At 42.9% G+C, this 18,389-nt stretch overlaps 1 protein-coding gene across 15 annotated transcripts in view; it reads right to left on the reverse strand.

Moving 5' to 3' along the window:
• Window positions 1–17,278, reverse strand: part of ATP2B1 (ATPase plasma membrane Ca2+ transporting 1) — a 72,738-nt gene extending 55,460 nt beyond the window's left edge. For 5 of the 15 annotated variants that reach the window (XM_082240953.1, XM_082240952.1, XM_082240951.1 and 2 more), the window contains exon 1: window positions 17,102–17,247. The gene's annotated coding sequence lies outside the window, so the exon portion shown is untranslated. Of the gene's footprint in view, window positions 1–15,282; window positions 15,577–16,613; window positions 16,801–17,101 lie in introns of those variants that run through there. The other 10 variants (XM_082240960.1, XM_082240958.1, XM_082240956.1 and 7 more) reach the window with 8 other exon arrangements.
• Window positions 17,279–18,389: the final 1,111 nt, after the last annotated feature.

Below are 18,389 nucleotides of genomic sequence, written 5' to 3' on the forward strand. Positions count from 1 at the left end.
CAAAGGGAAAAACTAATAATTGTAGGGATCTACGCACCAAATGGGAACAAGACAGAATTTTTTAGATCGCTCGAAGAGAAGTTATTTGAGTATATGGACCAAAAAATTATACTAATGGGAGATATGAATGGTGTGACTTCAATAGAAATGGATAGATTAAGAAAAACGATGAATAAAGAAGGGAAACTACCCAAAACTTTCTTTATGATGACGAAGAACTGTAATCTGGTAGATATGTGGAGGCTCAGACACCCATTGGAGAAGCAGTTTACCCATCACTCAGAACCAAACCAATCTTTCTCAAGAATAGATCAAATATGGGTCTCGAACGAGTTAACCCCAAGAATACAAAGAATTGAAATACAAGCGAGGGTGATCTCCGATCACAATCCAATAGTAATGGAGTTAAAAAGTTTGGAAGAACGATCTTTTAGGTGGAGACTAAACGACAATTTATGGAACGACCAAAAGTTTGTTGAAAAAGTACAAAGAAATCTAACTGAATTCTTCATGAATAATATGGATAAAGGGACAAAAACGAGTGTGGTGTGGGACGCGAGTAAGGCAGTGATGAGGGGCCTCTGCATCCAACAGAATGTATGGAAAAGGAACAACAAAGAAAGAGCGACAAAAGAGATTCTGAGACAGATTATGAACAATGAACAAAAGTTGATTAAAAAACCCAACAACGTGAAGATAAAACAGGAAATAAAGATTCTCCAAACCCAATTTGCAATGTTAGTTAATAAAGAGGTTGAATGGAACGTGAAAAGATTAAGACAGATAAACTTCGAGTTCGCCAATAAATCAGGAAAATGGCTCGCCTGGCAGGTTAAGAAAAAAAAAGAACAAAACACAATTCATAAAATTGAGTTGAATGGAGAAGAAACATCAGAACCGAAGGAAATTAGGAGAGCATTTACGGACTTTTATAAGCAACTATACAGAAATAAAGATAGAAATAACAAAAGAAAAATAGAAAGATACTTGAAAGAAAAAATGGTAAGGAAGATCCCGGTAGATCAAAAAGAACAGCTGAATGCACCAATATGCAAGGAAGAGGTAGAAGAAGTTATAAAAGAGTTAAAAAGAGGGAAAGCACCAGGACCGGACGGATTCACTTGCAGCTACTACAAAGAAATGAAAGACATATTAATGGTTCCGTTGATTAAAGTAATGAACAATATCTTAAAAGAAAAAGATATCCCTGGAACATGGAAAGACGCATTTATTACAATAATACCAAAACAAGATTCGGACCTCACACAAGTCAAGAACTATAGACCCATCTCGTTATTAAATATAGACTATAAGATTTTCGCAGGAATTCTAGCTAAGAGATTAAAAAAGATACTAGTAAAGATCATACATAAAGATCAAGAAGGCTTTCTACCCGGCAGACAAATAAGAAATAATATAAGAAGCATAGTGAACGTTATTGAATATCTATCTGATAGATGCGATAAACCAGCAAGCCTAATATTCGTAGATGCGGAGAAAGCCTTCGATAATGTGGTTTGGGAATTTATGTTGAAGAACTTGGAGCTTATGGAGGTGGGTCAAGACTTTTTTAATGGCATTGAAGCAATATATACGGACCAGAAAGCAAGATTGATAGTAAACAACTCTATCACAGAAGAAATAAAGATATGTAAAGGTACAAGGCAGGGCTGCCCACTTTCGCCTCTACTATTCATTGTAGTTTTGGAAGTCCTTCTAAATGCAATTAGACAAAATAGCCAAATTAAAGGGGTGACATTAGGAGTAAATGAATACAAAATCAAGGCCTTCGCGGATGACGTGGTTTTGACGGTGGAAGAACCCATAGAAAGTATAAAAGAGATATTAGAGGAGATGGAACAATTCGGAAAAATGGCAGGATTTAGGCTGAATAAGAAAAAGACTAAATTGATAGTAAAAAATATGGATGGCGATAAGATCAAATTATTACAACAAAGAACGGAAATTGAGGTTGTGAAAAAGATTAAATACTTAGGAATATGGCTTTCCGATAGGAACATAGATTTATATCAACTTAACTATATCCCAGTATGGAAAGGCATAAAAAGAGATTTAGAGAGTTGGACCAGAATGAAATTATCATTCTGGGGAAGAATATCGATGGTAAAAATGATGGTTCTTCCTAAGTTGCTATTCCTATTCCAAACTATACCCATAATTAAAGACACAAAAATATTTAAAGAGTGGCAAAGGGCGATTTCAAGATATGTATGGGAAGGGAAGAAGCCCAGGATTAAATTTAAATTACTAACAGACACAAAAGAAAGAGGTGGCTTCGCCCTACCAGACATGAAACTTTATTATGAGGCAGCATGTCTGTGCTGGATTAAAGAATGGGTAAAGTTGGAGAATAAGGAATTATTAGATCTTGAAGGGTTCAACAACAAAGCCGGGTGGCATATGTATTTGTGGAGTGACAAAAAGAAGGCAGATAAAGGATTTACGAATCATATTTTTAGAGGCGCTCTAATAGAGGTATGGAACAGATACAAAAACATATTGGAACCAAAAATCCCGCACTGGTTATCCCCGTTAGAAATGATGTCTGTAAAAAAAGTTAATATGAGAGGGAAATAGGGAAACTATGGAGAAATGGTTACCAAGGAAGGAGGGAAGTGGAAATTAAAACCCTATGATCAAGTTAAGGAGTTAACACACGATTGGCTGCATTACTTTCAGATAAACGAAATGTTTAAAAAGGAGTTGAAGGAAAGAAATTACGTAGAAAAAGAGTCAACTTACCAAAAAGAGATAATAGATAACGAACATAAAATCCTGTCAAAAATGTATAAAATACTACTGGAGTGGCATATGAAGGATGAGGAAGTGAAAGCGGTGATGGTACAATGGGCAAGGGACCTAGGCTATAACATCCAACTAGAGGATTGGGAAAGGTTGTGGAAAGAGAACATTAAATTTACGGCTTGCATTTCACTGAGGGAAAACATGATGAAAATGCTCTACAGATGGTACCTGTCACCTGCCAAATTGGCAAAGATCTATAAGGTGGACAACAAGTGCTGGAAATGTAGATATAAAGAAGGGACTTTCTTCCATCAGTGGTGGGAGTGTAAGAAAGTTAAAAGCTTTTGGGAAGAGATATATAACGAGATGAAAAAGATGCTAAAATATACTTTCGTGAAAAAACCAGAAGCATTTCTATTAGGTATTGTAGGGAAGGATGTCAAAAGAAAGGACTGTAGACTTTTCCAGTACGCGGTGACAGCTGCCAGAATTGTGTTAGCCCAGAAGTGGAAGCAGGAAGGAGTTCCAACGGTGGAAGAGTGGAGAACAAAACTGATAGAATATGCTGAATTGGATAAATTGACAGGGAAAATCAGATATACTAAGGACCAGAAATTTATAAAGGACTGGGAGAAATTTGTGTGTTATTTGGAAAATAATTATGGGGCAAAAATAACGCTAGTGGGATTTAAAGAGGCTTTGTAAAATATCAATAAATATTGTTTAGTAGAGATTATGAGGAAGGATGGAATAACTGGCAATAGGAACAAAAAAGATGGAATGTGTATTAAAAGGTTAACTATGAATGATGTCAGCAACGCTGATGGAAGTCCAAAAGGAAAATGATTTGTTGTACATATGGTTTTATTTTTATTGTTATTTTCTTTTTCTTTTTTTTCTTCTGTATATATTTTCTTTTTTTGAAACTCTAATAAAAATTATTTAAAAAAAAGAGAAAAAGATCTGGCCCACCAGGCAAAAAAGATTCCACACCTCTGAATTAGCAGAACAGAATAGGGCATTTCTGTCTATGTTTTTTTAAAACGTATTCATGCTTTACACTATTTGAGAAGCTATTGTCTAATATGGATCAAAGACTGGTAATACAAAATCAAAACCACCCTATAGATAAATTAGAACAATGGTTTGTGAAAACCCCATTAAATGCCTTAAAAGGATGAGCAAGAAAGTCTTAAAACATTTTAAATGTTGTATTTGGGCTTAAACCATACAACCAGTTATCTGTGTTTTTCATTCACACAGCAGTTAAGTTGAAATACACTGTAAATGCTAGAAAACTGAAGGATCAGAGTCAGTTTAGTATATTTTTGAAAATAAAGGTTGGGATAACGAAATGACTTTTATAATACACACACACGGTTTACTTGACAGAAAGCTTTTAAGCAGATTTCTTATAACAGATGACATGTATAGAAAATGGAATGTTTAACACTACATTTGTTTGTTTTAATTTGTATGGGAACTATTGTTACAACTGTTGTTACATGTACAATATATTTCAATTCATAATAAAACTGAAGGACACCAATGTATCTGTCATGTGAAATGAGCACATGTCATGCATCAAGAAAACTGCTTGCCACATTCAGCAAAGTGAGTGTGACTCTGCTGACTGGTGAGCACAATGAGAGAAGCAAGCCTCAGTCTCAGCACTGAAGTCGCAGAACTAAATAAAAACTAAACAACAACCACCTATTAATTACAAAACATGAAATGCTGGAGTTAGTTTGGCAAGTGCCCAAACAGCCTTGGTGATACAGGTCCAAACCACAAAGTCAGTCCCTGCCTAAAGGCACTTATGATCAATGCCCAGCAATGCATTCTCCCCACTTCATCTTTCCTTCAGGAAAGGCAGGTGTGCTTGGGATTGGACCCCTGTGCTTAATTTACAGACATAACCCCCCCCAAAAAAAAAAAACCCCTCATAGATAAATATCGCTAGGGCTTATTTCCTAGCTACTTACTTATTCTACTTCTTTGCGTGTGAATCAGTAACCACGAGAAAGTACTAATCCATTTCTCATTTCTTTGCTTATTTTCTATCCCTTCATACTACTATGAAACTTCAGCAATGTCAAAGGCTGCATTTTAAAATGTTTCATTAACTTTAAGCAAAAAGTCACAATTTGGGAACTCCAAGTCAACACAATTATGTGCAATTCAGGGTTTTTCCTCTGGGACTGATGGAGGCTATAATCCAAAACATCTGAAGGTTACCAGTTTGGGAAGGCTGCCCTACATTCCCTCAAAGCCACACACAAGACCAGGAAAATCTCCATAGTAGTATTCAAGGGGGTGTGAAGAACTGCAGCCAGCTACCAACTTCTGTGCAAGTATTTTGAGTACACAGGTTCCTGTGATTCCAATTGTACCTGTATACAGAACTAGCAAAAAACCAACCAAAATATTTCAGTTTCTGAGTGAAAAAAATGTCAAGATGAAATAAAGCTAGAGACTCCTGTGCAAATATCCTAGTATAAGGTAAAATAAGGTAAATGACCCCTAGACGGTTAGGTTCAGTCAAAGGCAACCATGGGGTGCAGTGCTCATCTCACTTCAGCCGAGGGAGCTGGTGTTTGCCTGCAGACAGCTTTCCGGGTCATGTGGCTAGCACGACTAAACTGCTTCTGGCGCAACGGGACATCGTGACGAGTGCCTGAGCACATGGAAAACCATTTACCTTTCCGCCATAGCGGCACTTATTTATCTACTTGCACGGGTAGACTTTCGAACAGCTAGGTTCACAGAAGCTGGAAAAGAGCAACTGGAGCCCACCCTGTTGTGCAAATTCGAACTGCCAACCTTCCGATCAGCAAGCCCAAGAGGCTCAGTTGTTTAGACCACAGCGTCACCTGCACAGCGCTGTATAAATCAGTTTCCCCACCTACTTAAGTATCAGAAGGAAAAAATTATTGCATTAACTTAGCAACATCACTGGTGCATGTACAAAAGTTTAAAAAGTTCCACTGTTTAATAATCTGAAGATTACACTCAAAAGTGCTTCTACATTTGAGATGTCACACACACACACACACAACCTAAATATTAAAGTTACTAAAAGCAGATTTGCCTGCAACAAGCAAGTCTGTAGGAATGAATGTTGTTTCATGTCAGAATACCAGTATTAAACAGTCTAGTTACTGACTTCAGCTGAAAACATGAGGTCTCACTAGATGGCATCATTTGTCTCCATTTCCTAAGATTGCAATTACTATATTGATTTAAGCACTATTTGTACTACTGAAGCAGGTTCTAAAACACAGCCATAATATACTAAAACCAGTTGCTGTCCATTACCCCTTCCCGACTATTAAAGGAGTACTGTGATGACATGGAATGTTTGCAAACATCCGGAAGCTTAGGAAAAACTTGCCAGGAGAAAAGTATTTATGAACAGTGCAGTTTCCATATGGAAAGATATAGTTACACTTGAGAGAAAGATTTCACACTAGGCCTACAGACCAGAGACATGCTTGCTGTTGGCAGTAGAGGCAGAGACAGGTGTGCAGAGCAGGTAGTTTTAAGGCTGGAAACCAGTGTGACGAACACTGGAACTACAGCAAGGAGGTTCAGTGGGCAGTGAGCTTCAAGACAGAAGGCCTGAAGTTCAGGTTAGTCATTTGACCATTACATAACTATCCAATAATGGTCAAGAATTTAAAGCACCACTTTAGAACCGCAAGACACGCTATGAGCCCAGGTTAGCTGTGAAATTAACTATTTGTAGCTATCAGTGATACACAGACAAGGAGTTTTGTTTAAAATGAAATAAACACACCACATTTCTTACGCTAACGGCCTCAGAGCAAACTTAAAGGTAAAGGGACCTCTGACCATTAGGTCCAGTCGTGGCCAACTCTGGGGTTGTGGCGCTCATCTCCCTTTATTGGCCAAGGGAGCCGGCGTACAGTTTCCAGGTCATGTGGCCAGCATGACTAAGCCGCTTCTGGCAAATCAGAGCAGCGCACGGAAACGTTGTTTACCTTCCTGCCAGAGCGGTACCTATTTAACTACTTGCACTTTGACGTGCTTTCGAACTGCTAGGTTAGCAGGAGCTGGGTCCAAGCAACGGGAGCTCACCCCATCACTGGGATTTGAACCGCTTACCTTCTGATCGCTAAGTCCTAGGCTCTGTGGTTTAACCCACAGCGCCACCCGCAAACTTAACTGCCATTAAAAAAAGATGTTGGCTTTTAAACATGTTTATCGACCTAGTACAGTGGTACCTCCGGTTGCAGACAGGATCCGTTCCAGAGTTCCAGTCAGATCCCAAAGTTTCCGCAACTGGAGGGACCGCTTCTGCGCATGCACGCACAGTGAAACACTTCTGGGTTTGTCGCTTTCACAACCCAAACTTTACATTACCAAGGGTAATGTAAGCCAAGGTGCTACTGTACAGGGAAGGGATCGCCTACACCTAAGTAATGCATGTAACAGAAGACTCCTCTTGAATTGGTGAGCAGGCAGGTTTTACACCTATCTTTTCCATCACATTATGCCACTACAAAGTGCAGATCTCCAGCTAGAAAAATTATTTTGCTTTATGACATAACTTATTAAAAACACTCTAACACAACAGGCAATATTTGAGCAATTTACAAGGCTACCCATCTATTGTAGTATTGAGGAAAGTAGGAATGAAAGGGGCAGAGGGAACTAGTGATACACTGGGCATAGCAATGGGGGGTGGGAGTGTTTTGTGCTATAAAGAGGAAGGGGATTGCTTGCTTTTAAAAGGGAAGCAGCCTTCAATTAAAATACTTGTATCCTACCCAAAGTTTATAAAGATAACCAACCTCTCAAACACAGAAACTTTCCATAATGCTTTAATTTATCCATTCAACATGAAAGGTAGTTTTCCTTTCTCCAAACCACTTCTAAACCACAGCTTTTTGAGTCAAAAAGAGCCCAAATTATTTAAATGTTTGTACTGACAAGAGGAAAACTTCTACCCCTAAGGTACAGCCATCCAGTTTAAACTGCTACTGATGAGCTATGGCTGCAAATACACACACTTTTCTACTTCCATTTCTTACAGCAGCCACATCCTGTACCCCAAAAAGTTGCTATTCAACCAAGATTCAAACAAAGTACATAAGGATTCGACCAGAGGTTTTAAATCACTCACAGGTGTGCTACGATAATACACTGGAGCAGGATTTGATGCCTACCCAGGTATTCTACGCTCTTTCCTCAGACTACACTAGTCTGATTTTAGAAAAGCCATTTTAAAGACTGAAAGAGATTAAGGGCAAGAAACACATGCATGTACATTACTATTACTGCAACATCAAGCAATGCATGCTGAAGTGTTCCCTTATCACCGCAAACACTATTTTTCAATAAAAGTAATTCAATAGAAGTAATTCACACACTAAGCTACAAGTCAGAGACAAAACAGTTATGAAAGGATTTGCAGGTGTTAAGTGGCCCTGATGTCAGAGACAAACATATCACCTCAAATCAGTATAAATTGTACTACAACCTTAAATAGTTGTTCAATTAAATTAAAAAGGTACCTCCAATTAATCAGTCAGCAGATTTTAAAGAATGACTGCATAACAAACAGCATTCTTAAACAAACAAAAATTACAATTGCAAGGAAAGTAACAGCGCCATCTTTATTCTATTTAAACATGTTGTATACAACTTAACTACAATCATCTATAAATACTGTACAAGAAATACAATACAGAGGCATTCCTTTCTATACATGAGAACATTGAGATAGAAATGATAACTGATACATGTACGCATGTAGAAATTCTGACTATTAAATGGATTAAGCCCAAGGCCCATCTGGTCCAGCAACCTGTTCTCACAGTGGCCAACCAGATGCCTATGGGAAATCCACAAGCAGAACCCAAGTGCAATAGTACTTTCCCCCCCCCCACTGTGTTCCCAGCAACTGGTATGCAGAGGTATATTGTCTCTGACCCTGGAGTAGTAAGCTATAAACTGGAATGGGAACCTGAGTATTTTAAATGTACATATGGCCAAATGTCAGCTTTCTCAAATGTATAGTATACGGCAGTTAACCTGATTAAAGCAATCATAGTTGGTCATGAACTTGTCAATAGATGAAGTATGAATAAATTTGCTAACAAGGAAAAACCCACTGTTTTTAATAATGTATTTCTGGCACCACTTAATAGCCAGAATGCCGATAGCAGGTGTGTGTACTATGGTCACTGAAGCACCTTTCAGGTAGCAGTCAACACAAAACCAACCTTAGTACCAAGCCTGATTACAAAATCCAGCACAAAAAACTTTAACCATCTACAATTTAAGATGTGCAGGCATATATAGCCAACAGAATTCATCTGTCTTCAAAATACTTTGAATAAAATAGCATTTTCCTAAAGGAAAGCATCCAATTATGATTTAATGGAGTGTTTCCCAAACTTGGGTCTTCAGCTGTTTTTGGACTACAACTCCCATCATCTCTAGATAGCAAGACCAGTGGTCAAGAATGATGGGAACTGTAGTCCAAAAACAACTGGCGACCCACGTTTGGGAAACACTGATTTAATGTGATATGCTAACCAGGCCACTGACAAGTATTCTAACATGGAGGTGCTAAAGCTGAAAAGGTGCTTATTGTAACCTTATTAAAGAAAAATACAAAATGTAAGGGATTAGATGGCAAGATCAAAGGTTCAACTCACTTCTTTAACAAAGATCACCTCTGCCTTCACCACCCATGAACTGCAGAAACATAGTGGAAAGCAGGAGTGTTTGTGGTGCGCTTTTGCAAAAAGCAGTAAAAAATTGCATATGCCTTCTGTAGTTTAGCATGATGGCCACATAAAATGCCTCTCCCTTTCAACAAGCCTCTGCTGATGTCAAATGTTTGACAGGCACCAGGACAACCACAAATAGTGGCTGGCTATCATGCAAAATAAAAGTTCTGTGGATGTCTGCAGAAAGATACAGTGGTACCTCATCTAGCATCTGCCTCGTCAAGTGCCCGTTCCATTGAACATCCACGGCATACCCAGAAGTACCAGAACGTGTTACTTCCGGGTTCACCACTTGCGCATGTGCAGAAGTGCTAAATCGCACTTCGTGCATGGCAGAAGCGCAATTCACTCTGTGTGTGTGTGCTTTGTCCAGCATCCTTTTCGGCTAGCGACCAGGGCTCCAGAACACATCCCAGTCGCAAAATGAGGTCCTACTGTACTTTCTTCAGACTGAAGGGATCTGTCATCAGTCTCTGGATCTTTGGAATCTTTTGAAAGGAAAATGCAACATACTGACAAAATATGCTTTGTTCCATGATGCTTTCCAGTAGAAAAAGAGCATTAGACAGAAACTCGCCAAAGGCTACCTGAAAATCATGGTTGAACAGTCAGTTGACACACTGAAGCAGGAAATAACTCAGTATGACTTGGGAGGGCCTCAAAGACTAGAGAAAATGGAAAAGGGCAGGTTCAATAGTTATTAACTGGACACAAATGGATAGTTGGATTATCAGAGAAGACTTTAAGTATAACATTTTTGTGACGTCTCAAAACAACTCCACGTCAAGATTGTCAGATCTGAGAAAAAAGGTTTTAATATTCTTATCTGATACATTAAGACCCACAGGCCCCAAGCAAGATCTACTCTCCAAGCCTTTCCTCTTTCTCAGGAAGGGTGTGGGGACACGTTTCAGTGTAAAACCTGCCTAACGTACATCATGCAAACCAACTATGTCCCACTCCTTGGATATGTACAGCCCCAGACTGTCAGAGAGATTCTAAAACTCATTGTTTGCAGTCTTATTTGTGAGCCAGGCTTCAGTGTCATATTGACACACTTCAGTTATGTTTTGTGTTTCTCCAAGCTCAGAGTTTTCAATAGAGTTGGCATTAGTTTTCCCATTGTGTTTCAACCAATCAATTTAACCATGTGCTCTACCTGTTATATGAAGATCTCACCACATGAACTGCTGGAAGTCTAATCTGCCATTCTGGGAAAGGAGGGTTGCTAGCTCTTCAACTGCTCAGGCTAGCTGCGCCTTTAAAGGCAGATACTATTAGGTGCCATTGTTTATTTGCATGCTGTAATGGTATTCAGCCTAGTGCACTAGATTCTGCAGAAGCTGCTGTTCAAGGCTGAAAAACAGGCCAGCATGGGTTGGCAACCCTACAAAAGATAGATTTAAATATGTGAGTGAAGAAACCAATGGTAGTACACAGATATAAACAAGGATGTAGATGTACAAGAAAGAAAAATGAGTAGCAAGCTCTCAGAGTAGCACATTAAGGAGTGAACAAAAAAAAGAGTAAATGTTAAAAGATGCAGGTGCAGATAGACTTTGCGGTAGAAAAAGAGGAAAACAGAAAGGGTGTGCAGAAAAACCTGCTGGTATGGAAACATGAGAGCGCCACAGAGTGCAAAGAAAAAAGAAGGATTAGAGGTAGAGGCACAGAGACCCCAGGTGGAAAGGAAATATAAGGAGATGGCAACAGACTTTTGAGAAAAGTGTGCATGCTCCAATGTGTGGAGAGAGAAATATAGGGAGAGAATGTTTTAATAGGTAAGAGTACAGATAGAATGTGTTATGTGCAAAAGATTGGCAGACTGAATTGTATTCAGACACAGACTGTTCTGAAATTAAAATAGCTGTGCAGCCCTCTTTTAACAAAAATGAAAATAGCCCTCAGTGCTTTGGGTTGTCTCTTCCTACTCTGAAGCATCAGGTGTATCACAAATGGAGATGGGGGTCTGATCTATGACTCAAAAGGTTTCCTGGGGACAGATGTATGACGTGAGTTTTCCTGGACAGTTGGTATATTACGCCACATGGACATGGTAACGTATATGAACATCTACTTGCTTGAACACTTGACCAGAAGTTTGGAGATAGGAATTTATGCCTAGCATGAAAGCACCTAGTGCAGCCATGCAATTCCCCACTCACCTGCTTGCTGAAAACTGCACACTGCTCCATCACTGTGAAGAACTACTCCTAGCACTTTAAATCCTGGAGTACAAGAGAGTATATGTGCAGTCAGCCACAGAATATGTTTTCTATACTTAGAAATGAAGCAAAGGTATGGGCAGCAGCTCTACAGAAGAAGTGGGGCAACATGAGGTACAACTAAAAAGAAAAGAGAAAGGCAGCTGGGAGAAAGAGAAAGAATCCTGTTAAGTGAAGGAGGGAGTTGCTAAGTGTTGCTTCAAAACTTAAAAGGCAGAGTTAGCAACTCCGAAGGTATTTGCATTTCTATTGCAAGGCCTGTCAACTTCTGCTTTTCAATTTTATGGTATATTTGAGATTATATTTACAACATCAGGAACGAACAGGCAAGACGTTCGCATAACTAGGTACCAAATGAATGAGATCCACAAATGTGTATCTGTATACCCATTTAAATTTAGTTCAGAAAGGCTTCCATAAGAGTGCAGAGCACATAACATGAGAGGTTATTATGTACATTGGGGAAAACTATCTAGCTCCCAACCATGTTTAAAGCGTTATAGGCCCATGACCGGTACCTTAAGTTGCCTTATACTCTAAAAGTACCCCAAACCTATGCTTCTACTTGATTAAACGTTAGACCCATTCTTCTGGACTACAAGATCTGCCAACTATTATTACCATGATCCAGCATCCAGTACCTTGCCAGCATCCAAAATGGCTGACTGAGACAGACAGACAGACAGACAGATACACACACACCATTTTAATATGAAGTTCAGATTAGATACAAGGTATTCATTAGCTCTGATAAATGGAAGTTACATGAAATATAAGAGCTACAGCTTTTCTACTTATAATATGTAGCATGATGGTGGTCTTTGCTGCTAGATAAGCTGCCTCCTCCCTAGATAGAAACTACACAACAGTGCAACCCTACGCATGCTCACTCAGAAGTAATTCCTAATGTAATTCAATAGCACTTACTGCAAGGTAACCATACATAGAATTATGACCCAATTTGCAAGATCCAAACATACATAGATAGCAAGTACTTTCTACTACCATCACCAGTTGTATAAGGTGTGTATGCCCATAAACTCCAGTGTTCAAGGTAAAATGAAACCATTTTTCTTAGCATACAAAATATTTACATTTTAAGGAAAATTCTCCATTACAACCTGCAAAACACACACACACACACGTGTGTGTGTGTGTGTTTATATATATAGGTTTATTATGCAAAGGATAAGGGACAGCATGCCTTATCAACAAGCAAACTAAACCATTAAACAAGTATTTTCATATGTACAGGGTTAATCTTTTGCACTACGCACCTAAAATATATAGTCCAGTCACTACCAACTATCCAAGAAGAAACACTGTTTCTTGCCTTTATTAGAAACTGGATCCCGAGGCAGTTGGACAATAACCTACCAACATGTGTGCCCAATAATAAAGTGTTTAAATCTTCATGAGAGTCACTTTTGCTGGTTTTTAGAACCTTACAAGATTTACCACATGCTATCTTCACGCCAAGACTAACTGTATCATGAGTAAAGTATTTCAAAAGAAATATTGCTGAACACAACAGATAAATCTAGAAGTTTTTCCTTCAAAAAATAGAATTTAAATTCATTGTGAACAGATCTGTTTTTAATCTCATGTCAAAAACCATTCGGAATGAGCCACAGTACTCAAGTTGTCACCTGTGAAACATTTATAAATGAGGTTGCTACAACCATTTCAGAACAGATCACCTAAAATAATCTATATTTACAAACCCAACAACCAATGACTGCATGCTATTACTTAATTTCGCAATACACAAGGATGGGATTTCAGCGTATTCAGTTGCAGTTATAGTCTGTGGAACACAGCCATTAAGTAGAGGCAAAATGCAAAGGCATCTGCTTCCCTCTGGCTTGATTTTAATAGAAATACAACTTGCAAGGTAACACACATTTTAGTACAAATATTCACTATTATCGTTATTGTGTATTTGCAACACCAATGGTACTGCCCAGAAATAACTATAGAGATGATAAGTATAGATATCATGTAGCCTGTGTGTCATTTTTGAAACACACCATGCACCTTGCTAATTCTGAGTTTTAAACTTTGACAGATGAAAGATAGTGAGTTCATGCTAACCAGAAGCAGTCATGGGGTTTCATATTGGAAATATATGTTGTAGAAACTTAGGAAGCTGCATTATGCCAAGTTAGATTACTGATTCATCAAGCCCAGTCTCCTTTAGACAACTGAGGGACCCCAATACTCAATGTTATATAAACTCAGTAAGCTTATTAAGAAAAAGTAGTACTATAATATTAGAAGGGGCACTGCTAATCAATAATATGAAATGCTCCCCTTGTCACAATCAGAGCATCAACACACATAGCTATGCTCCTCTTTCTCCATAAATACAGCCATCTAGGTGATAGATTTGCTACCCCTGCATCAATCCACACAAGAAACTGTTTTACAAATAGATCAACACCTAATTCAGAAACAGTTTGATCCATCTTTTATTTCAACTCATTTTTCTATTTGCATCCACTACGCCATAAATACTGTCACTTCCGATCTGATGATCATGTAGACTTCTACAATTGGAACTGAAGTTCTAAAATGTTAAGGACCATAAGGTACTGAAAGGTACTTATTTCATGTGTGATTATTTCTTCATACTAAACTTGCATTAATATAAGAAAAATACTAAATATTAGTATTTAAGATCAACTGCCAATAGGGGTGTGTGTTTTGACCAGGAGACAAAAGACCAAGAGACTACATTGGGTATGGACACTAAGTGTGTATTTCTAGTATTCCTATGGTATCTCTTGTAAATTCTACATAGTGATGCTAAACCCTTACACTGTGCCTTTTGACACCCTTGGCTTTGTTCTCATTGCCAAAGGATCTGCATTTGGTTGTATACATATACTACGTGAGTGTCATATCTATCCCCAGTTTCTATGGCTGCCTTCCGCAATGTGTTGGCCTATGAATTTCATCCAACAGTAACTCTCATCAGCCTCAGTCAGCATAGCCAATGGTCAGAGATGATGGGGATTGTAGTCCAGCAGTATCTGAAGGGAACCACACTGAGGAAGATTATGGCATAGTAATATTTTACATTTCTGTTTCTTTTGGAAAATGCTCAAGAATTATTAACCTCACATACTTCATATATCTTTGGCAGGGGGTAGGCTGAGACAACAATAATAGAGGCATGTTTTAAGGGCAACAAGTGAATTAATGGCAGAGATAAATTTTCAACCAGGGACTTGCAGGCTCCCAGTCTCAGCCACCAACTCTTAAATGGATGAGCAACCTAAGCTTGATTTACAATGATAAAAGGCAAGGCATACTACTCTGTGAATCAGCAAATACTTCCTACAAGTTCCTATACTTGTATTCGTAGAATGCGAGCAAAGCAGTTCAGTTATCTTAAACATCTCAAAGGGGTGGGGGATAAGTATAGCACAAGGAAAAATGGCATTATTCAAGACTCTTACAACAGAATTTAATCAAATCTGCAGACCAAGAAGAGATAGGTACTTCAACCAGGAACCTCCTACCTTGTTTTAATGAAACTGGATCTTTGCCAGCATAGTCTTCTACATTAGGAGTGGTTACAGTAGGTACAAATTGGCAACAAGGTCAGATACTCCAAACGTTTATCAGTTAGTTTCCAGGTAAGTTGCTCACAAAAGTTTTTCCTCCAACTATATCCAACTTTTTACATCCAGGAAGTATACGTGCCAGCTGTCTGGAAGATGAATGTGAAGATATTCCTGGTCACCCATCTAAGTTCCCTTTGGGCAGGTAGTAGTGTGGCAAACAGGCAGCGCTTTCTTCCTATGAAGTACACGCAGCAATCTTCCCCCTCAATCCCACACCTCATCCCACTACTGGCACCGTGAAGGCATCTTCATAAACTCACGTGGTGGTCACATCCAAAGCTTAGGCATACCACTTGGCGGAGATGACAGGGTCATGACAACTTTCGATGAAATGGGATAAATCCTAACGCCACCTTCCTCACATACAGACGCTTGCCCCGGGGAGGCTGGTTTGGTCAGCCTCGCCGACCCACGCGGCATTCGAGGGCGCTTCCAAAATGTTCATAAGCGACACATGCAACTAAGCCATTAGTAAATCACTTTAACGTCGTGATAAACCACAGAGGGGCTTGTGCAGGGAGAGAGAGAAGCCTGACATTCCGCTCTATGCCCAACCACAACCCCTGACTTGAAAGCAAGGAGTCGCCAGCCTCCGGCTCCCGACTCCCTTCCCCAAGAGGAGAGAGGCTGGCCGGGCGGCTGGGCGCCCCGCAGGGCGGGTAAATAGAAGCTCAAGGCTGCCGAGGATGATAATGCCGTGCATTGGCGGCGGCGTAATCCCGGCTACTTAGCCCGGCAGAGCAAACCGGAGACCAAGAAGCACCTTCACCTAACGGGCGCCCGGCGGCCCATTCTAAAGAGCAGCCGCCGCCGCCGCCGCGCGTCGGCGGACGGGGAGATGAACGCTGACCAACCGGAGGGGCATGAGGGGAGACCTCTCTCCCCTTCCCTCGCCCAGCTGCCGGCCCGGCAAGAAGGTGGCGGGCGGCCGGCCGGCCGGAGGCGCTGCTCCCGGGCTGCCCTCAAGGTCACGCCGCGCCTGGCTTCGAGGCGGCCGGCGTGGGCTCCCCGTGGGAAGGAGGGGCGCGGGCAGGGCCCAGGTCTCCTGCCCCTCACCCCCACCCCGCGGCCGCCTCCTTCCGGCAGGCTAATCCCCCAGCCCGCCTGGCCTGCGCTGCTCCGCGGCGCCTCGCCACCTGCGCCTCCGGAGGTGCCCCGTCCGACGCCCTCGCCGCGTCCTCTCTTCGGGCTGCCCGCCGCACGCTGCCCACCCTTCCGCCTCTTACCTCAGGGTCCGCCGCGCCGCCGCCGCCAAGCCCCACACGCGGCCAGCGCCGCCGCCGCCGCCGCCTCCACCTCCAGTGCCTGCCTGCTGCACAGGGTCCCCCCACCCCGCCCCAGAGCGCGCGAGCCCCAGCCAAGCCCGCCTGAGACCGGGAGGGGACGGAGGGAGAGAGGGAGGGAGGGAGAGAGGAGGTGGAGGCAGCGGCGGCAGCCGGAGCGAGGGAGGGAAGGAAGGAGGGAGGAGGGGGAGGAGGAGGAGGAGGAGGGAGCCGGGCGCCCTGCCCCGCCCTCCGCGGTAGCTCCCCAGCAGCGCCTCGCCCTCGCTAGTCAGCGGCAGGCAGGCGTGCGGGCAGCGCTCGGCTCCCTTCGCCGAGCCATATGCCGCGCGGGAGGGAGCCGCTGCCTTCGCCGCCTCCCAGCCACAGGCGGCCCGGCTCGCTCTCCCTCTCCGCTGCTCGCTCGCTCTCCACCGCGAGGGTCGGCCACTTACTAGTCCGTTCGCCCGCTTCTCCTCAGGCGAGCCCTCCTCCCCAGGTTCCGGTAGCCACCAGGTTCCGAACCGGCCCGACCCCCCCTCACACACACACTCACACTCTCTCCCCGGTCCCCGTCACGTGACAGGGTCTCGCTTGGGTTGGAGGAAGAGGCGGGGGTCTGAAGGCGCGGCGCCTTCACGGGTGGGGGGGGCAGGCGGGGGAGAGAAAAGGCGGAGCCTCCGATTGGCACTGGCGCCTGAAGGGGCGGTGCGTGCCGCTTTCTCCGCCCCCCCGACCTCCCGCTATTGGTCGGAGTTGCCTGACGTGCTTGTTTCCATGACGTATGTGGGTCGGGCTGAGGCGTTTGATGAGGCCCGGCGGGCTCCGGGTCGTTGACTTTGCCACGAGCGTCTCCCTGGGGAGAGGTGGGGGGGGGAGGCTAAGGCGCTTTTGCCCCTCCTCTTCCACCTCACTTGCACGTCCCCGCCTTCCCCCCCCCCCGCTCCATTGGGCCACCCCCACACCACAAACTGCGGGCAGGGGGTCGTCTGGCGCCCGCGCGGGTCGCTCTGGCCGTTGACTCACTTCAGGCTGGGAAAGGCGAGGGGTGTGTAGAGGAGGATTTGGGGGGGGGAGGGGGCGGTTAGAAGACCCAACTGCCAAAGGAGGCGGAGGTCACCGTTTGTCAGCTCGCGAGCGCGAAACATGCACCCTCGAGGAGACCGCAGAGAAAACCCCGAGCGGCGGCCGTTCGCCCTTCCGAGCGGCGTCTGCGATTGAAATGACAGCACGAGAGACGACACTTCGACGTGCCTGAGCGATGGGCCGTCTTAGGGAGGAGCGGGAGGTGGGCCTGAAGGGGTTAGAAGGCAGTTCACACAAGCCAATGCACACGGCGTTCCCTCAGAGGGCCGGCATTTACAGACAGAGACCACGGAGGAGGGAGAGGCGACCGATTTCCGTCACTGACACTTGATGATGATGATGATCGGGGGAGGGGGCGCTGGGAGAGACCGGATCTCTCGCTCTGCCGCCTGTCATGTCCTCCCTGTCAGAACAAAGATGACGACGCGTGCTGCTGCTTCGTGTTTAGTCACTTCCTCGCCTTGCCAGAGCAGTTGCTTTTGCGGAGCCTCGCGGCAGCGTGTGCGTGAGAGGAAGGGGGTGAGGGACAAAGTGAAGAGCTGCCGTTTATATTTGAGATCATATGTATAAAAGCGTGGTGGTGCTCAGCCTTTAAATCCGTTTTATTCTCCATCGACGTCGCTAGCCCAGTCCTAAACTGTTTGGTCATGGGGGTGC

The sequence above is a fragment of the Podarcis vaucheri genome (genome assembly GCF_965113315.1).
Source record: "Podarcis vaucheri genome assembly, chromosome: 10".
In the NCBI taxonomy this organism is placed as follows: domain Eukaryota; kingdom Metazoa; phylum Chordata; class Lepidosauria; order Squamata; family Lacertidae; genus Podarcis; species Podarcis vaucheri.